Source organism: Caloenas nicobarica, chromosome 1, assembly GCF_036013445.1.
Source record: "Caloenas nicobarica isolate bCalNic1 chromosome 1, bCalNic1.hap1, whole genome shotgun sequence".
Lineage (NCBI taxonomy): Eukaryota > Metazoa > Chordata > Aves > Columbiformes > Columbidae > Caloenas > Caloenas nicobarica.
The window spans coordinates 190,344,331-190,359,415 of NC_088245.1; the positions used below are offsets into that span (position 1 = coordinate 190,344,331).

A 15,085-nucleotide genomic window follows, 5' to 3' on the forward strand; every position below is an offset into this window, starting at 1 on the left:
GTTTGGTTATCCTGCTCTAACTTGAAACAGTTCAGAGAGAGTAGAGGGAACAATATTTATAAATAGGCTGGTTTATGTAATTAGACAGGCCTTTAAGTAAGTACAGCTTCAAGCCTTATTTCCTGCTCTGCAGCAAAGCTGGAAGCAAACCTGTATTTCTAGCAGATCACAGTAGTTTCCCTTCAGTTTCTTAAATCTGATACAAGGAGCTGAAGAAATAAAGAAGCACTAGGCATGCTAGAAGTGAGTGCTGGGGTAGAACAGGATTAGCATGTTAACAGGAAAGCAGACAGAACCACATCACAACTACATATAGCTGTATGACAAAAGGAATATCAGAAGGTCAGCTCACCAGTGTCAGCAGGACTACAGGAGAACCATACATTTATACTACTACCACAGGAAAAGAGGTACCAAAAATATTACTTCTCCCTTCCCTCTCAACTCTCCCTCATGAGAGGAATTTAATTAGAGTTTTAATTAGAGCCTGAGGCCAGAGTAAGAGTTCTCATACTAAAAAAGTTCATAAGAACTGCCATACTAGGTCAGATTTAAAAAAAAACCAACTTTCTAGAAAAATACCTGTTTATTAACAACAGACATTAAAAGATATCATAAAAAAATATAAGGATAGGGTAAGCATACACATCGCTCAGTCTAACTTTTACCTCTAACATTTTCTTCAGATTTCTTGAGCTATTTGGGATATATTAATACTTCTATGTGATACCTTCTGCTGCAAAAGCCCACAGTAAGTTGTCTTGGAACTTAACCACATATTATGTTGAAAAGCATCTTACTTGTTAGATTAATATGACAACTCCTAGTTAGAAGCAACAGCAAATCTCTTCAACTCTCTGTATCATTATTTCAGTAGAACTGTACCCTCCTGGTGCACTGTTCTCATCTTTTTCCTTCAAATGTGTTCATCGCAATTCCCAAAACTTCTCTTTCTGTGACTGAGGACTGAGCTAACATTTTCATTAATCTATTCCAATTACGAGATTTCATTCTCCAAGTAGTAAAAATCAACTTAAGGACCATAGGTCTATATGTAATATTAGAAGTAGTCTCTTTCCTTATACATACATACTTTGAACTGAACTGCCATTTTATCACGTTTTTTTTCCTTATCCTGAATTACCCTGTAGTGTCTGCAAACGCTGACACCTGATTATTCATTCCTCTTCTAAATTACTTATGAATATATTAAGAGCACAGGCCTCAGTTCAGATCCTCCTGGGATTCCATTGGTGACCTCCCTCCAGTATGAAAATGGGGCATTTATTTTTGTCCTCTTTCTACCGTATATTTCAACCCGTTTTTACACATGTAAGAATCTCCCATTATAACACAGCAGCTCAAATTCTTTTAAGAGCCTTCGGTGAAATGTCTTGCCAAATACTTTGGATTATATCAACTGCTCATATACAGAGTTTCTTTCAGAAAATGCTGTGCCTTAAAACATGTTGAAACTTTTCCAATATTCACCGACATGCTCTATTCTGAATTATGATTTCTACCTGCTTACCAGTACACATATCAGATGTACTGGCCTACATCTCTCCTGATCTTCTCAGAACCATTTTTATTATTATATACTACAATTCAATTTATTCATACTTGAATTCCTTAGACATGCTGGGTGAAGATGACTTGGGCTAATTAACTGCTCCTCCACACGACATGTACATCTCCTGCTAAGGTCAGCAGAGTGGGATCAAGCAGCAAAACAGCCAAATACTGATGAAATAAAGGTGATGTGCTGCTGAATACGCTGCTGAGTCATGCAGCAAGGAACCGTTGCTCTGCAAATCCCAGCAGATTTATGCAGTCCCGCATCACCTTTAATGGAATCATCCTGCAATTGTAATAACACTGACATCGCCAACTTGGGAACAACAAAGACCTCAAGGTAATAGCTCAGGGCCAAGGAATCTGTGTTTGTTTAGTTTTAAGGTAATAGTTCAAATGAGGGGGGTTCTGCTCTGACTCAATTAGTCCCCCCGGTGGCGCAAACACACACACCTTTCACTTGTCACGCTGCTGCAAGACATGTACACACCATGTGCCAAGCACCACTCCGCGAGAGGGGAGGGTGACGTAAGAAATAGCTCCCTCAGAAGTCAGACAACGACAATCAGATACAGGATCAGGTCCATTATTTTGTTTGCACGCTCGTTTCCCAACAATTGTATTTCTTTTATATCGAAACATCATGTAGGACATGCCCTACTTCATTATATTCAGAAAACACAAAAATAGACATAAATCTCCCCAAATGAATCTACACATTCTTTTTATAAAAATTAAAGTATACTACGTTAGCAAACAGGGCAATGTGGGCTGAAAAAAAAAATTTAAAAGTAAAAAAAAAAAATAAATCAATCTTTATATTCCCTCTTTCTCCCTTTTCCCTAAGATGCTCATTAAGTAACAGATGTTGCACTCATTTATCAGCAAGTAGAATCGTCACTGTCTGTTGTTTCTATCTGTCACCAGTTACTGTAGAGGAGGACATTAGAGGCGCTGTTTGGAGTACTTCCAATCAGATTTTGTGACATCATGCTGCATCGAGCAGACTGCAGGCAAGACTGAAACACCAGACTGTTGCTGAAGAATTACCAAGTCCTAGTATCACAGTAATTGGGTCTGTATTAAGTTCAGAAGGCTTTTCAAAGTCTTTATTTATACAACCTCTGACTCAAAAAAACCACCATTAAACCTCTTTAGAACATGCCTTTTATGTTCATCTCATCTCAGAAGACTTTATTATTATTATTTAAAAATCACTTCACATATTCTAACACTAAAGCGAAGAAAAATATATCAAATAGAATCAGATACTTCTCAGGACTTTGAATATCAGTCTCCTTGGACAGCAAGCTTCAGATCATGTACATGCAAATATGGTTACACGGGCATACTAAACCAAATATTTTGTCTTAAGGCATCTTTTAATAGACACAGTACTGAGCGTTTGAACACAGCTAGTTTACTATATGTAACTTTACATAAATGTTTAATATAACTTTATGAACTGTAAATTGCAACACTCACAAATATATAAATGATATACTTTCCCAACATGAATTCCTTTTAAGTAATTGTGCTTCACTACTAGTCCAATAGGATGATACCTACCTCTTAACGCCAATACCCAGGGTGACCTGAGGCAAATCATACCATTCTAAGTAGGTAAAGCAACCCTCAACAAGCTGTTTTAACTGCAGCTTTATGTCTGACTCTTTCAGCTTCATACCATTACAATAAGAATATTATTACTTTCTCCCAGAGGAATGTTCAGATGTGACTGTGATGTTCTGAAGCACCATATTGCAGTAGTATGAGTTTATAAAATAAAAATATTTCACTTTTCTTAACCTTTTTAAATTCAGAGGGCGATGGATATTCCATCTCATAGGTTCATTACATTAAAACTACTACAGTGATACAAAACTGCTTTGGCACAATTCCTCAGGATTGCTTTCATTTACCTTTCTAATTTTTGCACCACCCATACCTGCTTTGCTTTCTTGCCAAAAATCAAACATTCCTTATTTAGTTAATTTTCATTGTCACTTTTATTACTGAACTATTACCCAATTGATAAGAAAAAAGTTACTGTAAAATAAAATCTGAAAAGGAAGGAATACAGACAAAAAGTGTTCTTTAGCAGGATGCTGAATATGTGTAAATATCTCCACAGCCTCCAACTATAGGTTACTCACATTTCTAACAGAAAATCTTTAACAATCTCCTGAGTAAACTGAAGTCATTGTGCAAACACCTTACTCCCAAATAAATGTAATTTCACCTTTAATTTGCACTCATGTCCAGTGAAGAAGCCAGATGTTTTTGTGGCTACCTTATCCTTAGAGCATAACTTCAGAAATGACATCTGGTTTTTAATCCATTTGTAGGCTAATAACTGACACAGAGTAAGATTTGAGACATTGCGACTATTTTCCCTGGACTGTATTAATGATTTAAGCAGTCCTTGGTGCATTCTAGTGGTATCACCAACAAAATTACTAATTTTCCCCAACAAAAATAAATTATTATTTTAACTTGAAAGGTGCTCAACTTTTTATCTAAGCTATTGATTCAGTCAGTCCAACTACCTGTTCAACAGTAGCCAGATCTAGCTCTTCCTCATCTTAATAATTTTTACATTTACTAAGTACAAGATCTAACAGTAGAGATTTTCTTTTTTCTTTAAGTAGAAGAAAGTTTCTTCAGCTATCACTATGTAAATAAAGCCCTGGATCTCACCAGGCTGCAGTGGCAGGACGTGGGCATGTGCTGTACTACAAACATATATGGTTGTAGAAAGATGATGGACACAGTAGGACAGAATGGTGATGTAACAGAAATAAGGTGATCCAGTGCTACAAGCTCCTAATGCTCCACCACTGTAACTGTGGTTGGACTCTGATCTTGGCCGACTGCTCCTTAAGAAGAGCTGAGAGCGATGCTTCCACCTTTGCAGACAGAGATAAGGTGTGCACCCTGCAGGCAGCACATAACCTTTTTCTTCCTCTATATTAAAAGTATCACAGAAATAGCAAAAGAAAGCAATCCCAACTCTGAAGGTAATGCAAGCTTTCTAACTACTAGGGGTGTAATAAGAACCAAAAGGAATAGTCTTCCTCCCTTCTAAACTCTGTGCGAGGAGATGCATTGACTCAATCGGTGAATACAATTCATAAACAAATTCCAGAAGTTAATGCCTCAGGCTTCTTTATCCTATGCAAGTGGGAATGTATAAAAACACCTGAAGAATTAACATCCTAGTTTCATCCTTCTTGAAAGTGGTTCTTAGACTCCAGACAGACAACAGAACTGTTCCTTCATAAGAGCCTTGAGAAATCTTTCTCAAATGGTCCAAAAGACATGGTCAAGTAGGAAATTTTCAAGTAAAATGCTAGGTCAACAACTCCAATTTCTTAATTAGCAACCAGCTGAACCTGTATAAATTATGTGGGACTGCAGTTCACGTGGCTTGTAGCACCTACGTTGAGCATATCCTCCTAAAATGCCTGCAACAAAAGATAAGCATTTACACTACAATTTGAAGCAAAAACACTGTTGGCGTTTCCACACACATACTTCTAGGGACTCAAATCCCTGGAGAATAAGGTTTACTTGTTAAAAATATTGGATTAGAAAAACTGAAGATAAGTTTGTGACCTTTAAAAATTTATCAGTCTTTAATTACGTGACTGACATTTTTGAAGGTATACAATTTCACTATATAAACAAAATGTGTGTCATTTAAGTGACTTATCTAGAAAACAACCATTCCAAACCCTGTTTTAGTCTTGCTGGGTATGCAGGGGTAAGCTCCAGCTAATCTCTAAAAAAGGCCATTGTTTGCAGATGTTCAATCAGGAAAGCTTATTAAAAGAAATAAGAAGATAACTATTAAAAGCATAAGCAGTATTTTTCAAATCTACGCAAATCAGCGAAAACAGAAAACACAATTTTTATCTTTCAGGTAGGTTGTTAGATGGGTAATTAAGTGGATATGGACTATACATACAGTATTTACATATTCTGCAGTGCCTTTGGTGAAAAGTTGATATTAAGGCAAATTATGGAATTTCCAACAACATTAGAACCACACTTCCAAATGACAAGATACATTGAAACAGATAAACCAGTCTTGCTGGAGACCCCTCTGTGTTTTACTTTGTCTTACTACCTCTAGCTACCATAAAGATCAACACATAAAAGTGTAATGCAGAAATATGTATTTTGTTCCAATATGTTAAATACCTTACAACTATATTACTTACAAATACATTACACTTCACAAGACACATTCTAAGCTATTTTATAAGATGCAAATACCAAGTAGAGGATTAACACATCAGATTTCAATTACAACAAGCTATCTACTTCTGTTTGAATACTGTATTTCCTTGATTTGCATCAATTTCACTTTTTATCATGATATAGCAGTGGAGCCAAACAGGCAAATATTTTCAGACAAGCTGCAAATGTGTGGCCCATACGGGGCTCCAGGAAGAAAGGAAAAGGTGACTCCAGAACTGCAGTGAGCACTTGACACAGTGGAGGCAAACAGGTGGACTACAGCCTCATTAGCAGTGTTGCAACACCAAAGGCTTCGTCATTTTTTGAAGACTGTGCAGAACTCGCAGCATTATTCCAGTTTATAGACAGCTCACTGATGTAAGGAAAGGAAATGCAAGTAGCCTGGAAAATCCCTTTGAGAACTAACAACATTCAACTCAGATTCCTCTGTCATTTATCAGAATCACATCACATAAAATGAAATCGCAAACTGAGGATATTAAAATTTAATGTTAAAACCAGATCATTAGCGTAAACAAACTGTTAAAGATAGTATTTTTTTTCAGTCAAAATCAGTGTTTAACTATTCATTCCCCATTTATCTGTGTCCTTCCTCTTTCCTCACCTTGCACTCCTCAAATCTTAGGATTATGCTTATTTTTATTCTTTGTTGTTCTTGTGGTTTATACCACTTCTCACACATCTCCACGTTTCCAAGAATATTTATCTTTCCTTTTGATGAGATGACATCTCTTGACTCTCCTGCATTCCAAATCCCTTCTTTACACTGTCACTCAAATGTCACCTTATTTCTCTTTGCTCTCTTTTTCCTTTTTCCCCCCATTTCTACCAAAATAGCTACATTTTCTTATCTATCAGTTGCTCATTCATTAATTCAGACTTCCCACAATGCCTTTTTTCCCCAGCTTTCAATATCAATGTCTTCAACAGACACATCAGGATGTTTTAAGTATTTATTATAGTAGAAGAATTAGGCACATTATTCCTGACAATCCTTAAATTTGTCCATGGCAAATCACAGCCCTCTGATACCACCACATGCTTTCAAAGGACAAAGTCCAACAAGAATAAAACTATACTGGCAGCATAAGGTGTATGTCGGAAAAATCAATCCATCTCAGAACAAGATTACTCACAGCATTGTTCTTTAACCACAGAGACTGAAGCTTTAGGTCTGACAACTGTTTCAGCAGTCACCTGGTGACAAAGACCTCACCATCTATCTTTTGTAAAGACAGTTCCATGACTGAAACTCATACACACCTGCTAACACAGCTAAAAAAAACGTTAACACTATGTAAAATACAGTGTATATAAACTTGCTTTGAGACCAAGTCTGTGTGTAAATACTGAGACATCCTCTGTTACTTCAGGTAAAGAAACAAAAATATTCTCTACCTGTAAAAGACAATTTTGGTTATGCTGAAGCAGATCCATGAAGGGACAGTTATCCTTAAAGACATGTCAGTAAGAAAATGCTGTTTCCAAGCAACTTTGCAAAGACATTTTTGCATGAGGAATTAGAATTCAGGAATTAAAAGGCAAGTCCCATGTCAAAGCAAGCAGAGACAGAAATGTTACAACACAAGATAAGCATTATGTTTTTAAAGGAGGCAAAGTAGATAATGGCTTATCCTGTTTAATGAAAAGCAGAATATTTTATCTGAACTAGTTGCAAATAAGAACACAAAAGTTGTGCTCCAAAACACAGGCTGTAAGAGACACACAGATCAAAAAAAAAAAAAATCTTTAGAAGATGTGGAGCCAGTTTTTCAGAGATACCCGGTTGTCTAATTGATACTACAGGTATGTCTATGTTGTTTTGGAACACTGATTTCATCAATTTTTCCATTTCCTGATCAATATGTTGATAAATACTAAAATATTGAGCATAACTATTAGATATTTTTAAAACTTCATAAAATAATTAAAATTATTTTAAAAACTTGTTAAAATGCTGTTTCATATACTTGAATGAAACCCAGTTGTGATCCAAATTCAGTTTGACACACATATATTTTTGGTATTCATTTTGAAAATACTCATTGAATCAGTCTTAAAGAGCCACTGGTTTATACAGAATGGAAGATCATTCTTTGATTACCAAAGCACCGGTAAATGGAGTTAATTAAAAGCAGACACTCCTGGACTGTCATTTTAAAGCTTGACTCGGGTACTCAAATCATTTCGTTAAATCACTACACTGCAGGAAACATCAGAGCAAAGGCCACCTTCACAGTCAGCTGTCACATTCATTGTGACATCATTATATGTGAAGAACCTTAAAGCAGGAAAGAAGCAGAAATGGTCACAGGCATGGAGCACTGAGTGTGAGCACAGGTTCTCCTACATGTAGGGATCAACTGGTTCAAGCAAACGGTAATGTTGCCCTCCAGTGTTCAACACCATTTCTTTTAGGAATCACTCTTAATTAATATCTCCATCAGTCTCCTTAGACATGCTCAATTATAACATCAGTAAAGCAGAGAACAAAATACAAGCCTCAGGCTAGGTATTCAACACAGAAGAGACAAACAACAAGAGACAAGAATTTTAAACTTCTTGTTGTTAAAAAAGTAGTTTTTTTCACAAAACTGCCATAAGAATACATTGCTTATCCTGCTTCTTTTTGAGTTTTAGTACCCAAAAGCTATTCTATAAAGCTTCGCCAGGTTCATCTTTGACAATTTGTCGTGCTTTAACTCCAGTCAGCAACTAGGACCACACAGCTGCTCGTTCATTCCCCACCACCACCACACAAGTGGGTTAGGGGAGTAAATCAAAAGGGAGGAACGGAAAAAAGCCTCATGGGTTGAGATAAGAACAGTTTAATAGGGCAGACAAGGAAGAGGAAATAATAGTAATAGAATATGCAAAACAAGTGAAGCACAATGCAATTGCTCACTGCCAGTGACACCAATAGCCCACCCATTCCTGAGCAGCTGTATTTACCCCCTGCCAACTCTGGTTTCTCTACTGAGCATGACAGGAACCGCCCTTTGCCCAGCTTGGGTTGGCTGGCTGGGCTTTGCTCCCTCCCAGCTTCTCATGCACCTGCAGCCTTCTCACTGAAACGTCCTAGACTTGGTATAGCCATTGCTCGGCGACAACTAAAACACTGTATTATCAACATCCTTCTCATACTAAACTCAGAATACAGCACTATACCAGCTACTAGGAAGAAAATTAACTCTATCCCAACCAATGCCAGGGCACAACACTTACTGTATGAATCCATAATTCAGATTCTCAAAATCTATTACTCAGATTCACATGTAGCAAATAGCAGTTTTCTAAAGGACGCAAGAACAGAGTATTACTTAATTTTTCTTTTAAGTCTTAGGACTTTTAAGGCTAATAACATAAATGAAACTGAGTTCCAATTGATAAAGTCTTCAGCTTGTAAAGAAGACTATCACATATTAACTCTGGGCCTGAAATGTTATGGAAATAAATGGGCAAGACTGCTCTTTGCCAAAGCACAATGAAGCTTGCAACGAAAGCTTTATTATTTAAGCAAATACAGCATCACAAAAATGACTGCACCTGGGTCAGAAAACACATCAAGAACAAAACCATTTATTTTGACTATGCAACTGTCCTGTAACCAAGAAAAAAGTACCCATGAGACAGATGCACAATGCCTAAAGAGGCAAAATAATGAACTTGACATTTCAGTGATTTTGTTCTAAATGTGCCCTGAAATAATATATATTCATAGGTTTTCCATTAGAAACTTAGATACATTTTATATCAAGTATAACAAAATTGCTCAGCAAACATTTTTACGGATACCGGTATAATAATCCACATAACCAATACAAAAATAGACTACTACAGAAAAGCCTGGTTAAAAATAAATAAATAACATACACAACACTGTTACAAAGCTCCAAGAAGAAAATATCACATTCAAAATTCAAATCCCAGATTTGAATATGTGAGTATCACTAACTATACCACAAGAAGAGAGATGATACTGACTGTGCAATAATGGATCTCAAATTAACTGAAAATTAATCACTAGGTGATTAGGAAAACATCCGCACCACCAAATTTGAGAAATCTAATTTGGTTTCTAAATAAAGGGCTAATCTCTTGAGACATGGGAAACAGGGAGGAAAAAAAAAAAAGCAGCTTTTCTAAGGTCAACTGAAAGATTCTAATTCAGGCATTTTCCCACCCTGTAAGAGTCCTCCTCCATCTCTTCCTTTAAAGGCTACAAAGTACATCTATAGAGACGACGGCTTCAAACATGGTACCTGCCAGACACTGTTACCACCACCAGCTCTCCAACCTCATTTTATCCTCCCCTCCCAACACATTCACAGTCAGAGTCTCAGTAAAAGACCTGTCAGAGAATCCATGATGTAGGGCTGGATATGCTTCCAACTACGCAACCTCACGATCTTATAACAGGTGTATGACTCAATTCCAGGAAAAGCTACTCCACAGTATCTTTAATTATCTTTAATTATAATTCCACAGCCCGGCAGCAGAGTGCTTTGGTCACAGGACAATAGATATCACCTTATCTTTCACAGGATGGTAGTTGGGGGTTTTTGTTTATGTTTTTTACTTGTTTTTCTTTAGGTTTTGTTGAAATATAGGAAACTGGTATTTTGCCATTCTGTTACTAAGTGCCACCTAAATACATCTCCATAATGCCTTTGATCACATTCTTGAGAACACTGATCAGTTAATACCTATGTCCTAACAGGATTAGTCTCAAAGGTGTGAAATAACACACTGAATTTTTATATCAATTCATAAAAGCAGGTCAGGCTATTACAAACAACTAAACCAAAAAGATTGAAAAAGTGCCCCAAATTAGGAGAACTAAACCAGGCAAGAGTTATACAATAATCTGGCCAGATCTATATGCAACTAAAGGCACTGAAAAATAGCCACAATATGTCCACATTCAAGACTGGACCATTAAAACCAAACAATTTGTCACACCTAGGCAACAAAAGCCATATCTTTGCTTCATCAGTGCAATTTACTTTGCAAAAATCAGACAGTAAATTAAAGGAGCTGCTATGAGAAATACTGGGGACTTAACAAAAGCCAAACTACCTCCTTTTGAATTCTCCTGAATATGGAAAAACAGCAGCACCCTGAGATGCTGTTTAAAAAGACCTGGTTAGATACGGAGTATTTTCCTACAAGAAATAAGTAAATTAGGACTCTTCAGCTTGAAGAAGGCATCAGAGGAAAAAATATGAGAGACCTATAAAATTATGGCTGGTACAGTCAAAAAATCAACAGCTCTTGAAAAATAAGAGCTACGGGGTATCACATTGAAGTGGGAGAAGGTAGGTTTAAAAATATAAAACTGATTGCGTAGTATTTAATTCCCTCCCATGGGAATATATGCTAAAACATGTTTTATATATGTTCAAAAGCAGCAGAGAATTTCATTGGAGGGGGAAGAAGAAATGCATCAATCAATGCTCAGTACAAAAGTGGCACCTAAGACGTCTCAGAGTCATGTTTTGGTAGGGGCTGGAGCAGCATTAGGAAAAGGCTTCCTTACACGCTTCTCCGGCTCTTAAACTCTTCTCTATGCACCCAGTCTTGAAAAACAGTACACTGGGCTAGATGGGTCTTTGGTTCAACTTGGCATAAGCAGTGTGTTCCAAGCCAACATATTTTAAAGAAAACAATCAACATGATCCTGTGAAAAGAGATGCTTGTAGTCCCAAAATAATAAAATCTCCAGTGAAAGCAGCACAAAAAAATACTCTGTTGAGGCAGTAACAGTTATTCTGACAGACTCAGGCTACTTACTTTCCAAGAGCACACACAAATTTCATTTGGGAAAGGCAGTGCCAATTTCCCACCTTTTTTTTTTCTTGTAGTGGACTCCTAACACATGGGTTTAGATGCATACCAATCTCCACACTCACACACAAAACAGAACCAACAGACAGTTGCTGAAGTCAGTTAGCACTTACTGAGGATGAATGAAGAAGGCCATGTACATGAAGTTACATATAAAGTGTTGGGTTTGGTTGAGATGGAGTTAATTTTCCCCATAGCAGCCCTCATAGTGCTCTACTTTGTATTTGTAGCCAGAAAGGTGGTGGTAACACCCCAGGGTTTCGGCTGCTGCTGAGCAGCGCTGGAACAGCATCAAAGCCATCTCTCCAACATTCCCCCTCACCAGCAAGCTAGTGGTGGGCAAGATCTTGGGAGGGGACATAGCCACGACAGCTGATCCAAACTGACCAAAGGAATATTCCATTCCACATGATGTCTGCTCAGCAATAAAAGCTAAGAGAAAGAGGAGGAGGTGGGGGGCATTCCTTATTAGGATGTTTGTCTTCTAGAGCAACTGCTATGCGTACTGAAGCCCACCTTCCCAGAAGTGGCTGGACATCGCCTGCTGATTGGAAGTAGAGAATAAGAAGGGAAAACTCAGAGTATATTAGCATCATGTTTCATGAGATCAGATGTGTGCTTTTGAGGCAAATCATCTAAATTTCTGCATTTTGATGCAGATGCTTCAGGTCACATCACAACATAATCTTGGAGTGCACAAACTGTATTTCAGATGACTAAAATGAAAGATGCGCTCCAGGAGTACACACAAAAATCAACCCAGGGAAATCCAGATCTTAAAAAATAAAGTATGTTTTATTTGCTAACAAACACAACCAAACTAGTCTGAAGTAGTTTCCCCTAAAATGCATATCATGTGGACATTGGGTCCTCTGCACTATTTGTGTTGCTCTTCAGAATCCCCAGTACTAGCACTGACAGCTAATGTGGGATCTTTTCTCATTCTGATAAAGGTCATCTGAAAAACAAGATAACTATGTTCCAAAGAAGCAATCAGGGTCTACTCATAGCTAAGTATCAACAAAGATTTGTAGATCCTGACATACCCAGCCCTCTTCTACTAACAGTATAATATCACTGGGTTACCAATAGCTCATCTGCATTAGCTGAAGGACTAAGTCAATTCCTAGGTGAAACTGATCTCAGTAAAGCATCTTGGATCTTGTCATGGTAGAGGTTTCATAGAAGGAAAGGTGAAGTTCTCAATTTGGCACCCACAAGCTAACTGTAACCATACACACAAAAAGAATAAATTATTATCATATTTATTTATTTTTAAATATGTAAGGCATGAACATATTGGGTGGTTTCAAGAGAAATAACAATTCTTGTGCCTTACCTTGTGAAATCACAAGCTACTGGAACTGCTTTTCAGAATACGTGAAAAAAGTTATTGCAAAGCTGCTCAGCCAAAGAGCGTTGTTATTGGGTAATTTTTTATTACACTCAGCTTGATAGGAATGAGAAAGAAGCTCCAGGTAGCAACCTTTTCATGTCCAGTAAGGAGAATTCTCCAACTTTGAACTTAATCTATTTCCATGGCCTTACACCTTTGATATCTTCTAGACAAAGATGGCTTCATCTTTAAAAATGCACGTAATTTAAACATCTTGGTTTGTCACAGTAAAAAGGTAATTTCCCTGGATCCAGGGTATAGAGAAAAGCCTCCATCCAAAAGGCAGAGAACGAAACAGAAGTAAATTAAGTTCATCTGAGGATAAATTCAGTCGTGACCCTCACTGAGAATGAGCAATCTGATTTTCTATTCTTATTGGAAAAAAAGCCAGCATAACAGTAACCTGCCATTAAAGCTAGGAGTTCTTTCAATGGAGGGAGAAGCTTTCTCAAAATGTGAAACAATAAATGGATTGCAAAGGGCAGGATTCCTACCAACAGCTCACTGACTGTCAACTTCAGATCCCACAGAGGTACAAGTTACTTGACAAAATTAAGCACCTTACTATCCCTACATGGAAGGAGTGTGGAGAGAGAGAATAAAGAGCAGACCAAGGAAGAGCTGATACTGGACAGCTTCAACACAGCAGACCTTAATGCAGCTCACAGCCTGAGAAGCATCCTAATCTGATAACAACCATCAGCCATGAGAAAGACTCACGCCTGAATCTGGTTCACTTAGTAGAATCCATGCAGCCCTTACCTGGTTTTAAGCAGGTTTAGAAAAGAAAGATATCTAGCATGCAAAATCAGTTTCACAAGGGATATGAGATTCAGCTAAGAGATATCCCCTTCATCCTCTGACTGAGCGGGTCTTGCAAGAACACAATGGATTTGCAAATCCCAGCTAACAGGCTTAACTGACTAAAACAGGGGCATCTAAGCTTCCACGCAGTCACAAGCACTTCATCTCACCCCTCTCCTCCCCTCTTGCCCCTTCAACTACATTCAAATCTCAGTCACCAAGGAATTAGGAGAAATACAACACAGAACACAGACTAAGGCCCTTGAGTAGACTTGCTGCATACTCTATCTAGGCAATCAACGAAAAACTGATCCCACAGAAACAGATCCTCAGGAAGGACATGAAGGACAGACTATAGCACCTACTTATATTATCTAAGCAAATTAAATGCCCATTTTTTATTTGCCAGGGAGTGCTCATAGAATCATGAAATGGTTTGGGCTGGAAGGGACCTTTAAAGATGACCGAGTTCAAACCTCACTGCCATGGGCAGGGACATCTTTCACTTTCAGGCTGCTCAAAGCCCTGTCCAACCTGACCTTGAACACTTCCAATAATGGGACATCAACAACTCTGGGTAACCTGTTCCAGTCTCTCACCACCCTCACTGTAAAAAATTTCTTCCTTATATCCAATCAAAATCTACCTTCTTTCAGTTTAAAACCATTGCCCCTTCTCCTGTCAGAACAGGCTTTGGTAATAAGTCTTCCTCCATCTTTCTCAGAAGGTCTTATAAGCTTTCGTATAAGTTCATCACTTCTGTAAAGGAAACTTCCAATAGCCAAACTAATATTTATATGCTACTCACAAAGACTGATCTATTTCATGACAAACTCAGATTTCTTTTTTATGGAAGTAAGGCAACACGGTCATGTTGTCATTCACCTGTACATCATAAGCCTGAAACCAAGACAAATGCCTGGCCCATACTCCTTACCAAAGGTAATTTAGATCGGTGTGCAACCTCTTTCTATGGTGTTGATAATGCTTTGGTTACATGAATAACCTTTCCAAATCAGAAGATAAATGACAACCAACTTGGAGGGAAAGGCTTATTAGTTCAGATGGTCTGATGGTCCTCCCATTGTTCTGTGGTAAAAGGAACCTCAGCAGAACTGTGCTATCAGCACTCTGAAGTTTATCTGGGCACAGAGAGATCGAGAAATGACACCTGCTACAAGTGGCCATGCATATACA

The 15,085-nt window shown here is 37.8% G+C and overlaps 1 protein-coding gene across 7 annotated transcripts in view; it reads right to left on the reverse strand.

Annotated features, from left to right (window-relative positions):
* The window catches only part of NBEA (neurobeachin), a 490,542-nt gene that overhangs the window by 454,360 nt on the left and 21,097 nt on the right, over nt 1-15,085 (reverse strand). The gene's annotated exons all lie outside the window — the stretch shown is intronic.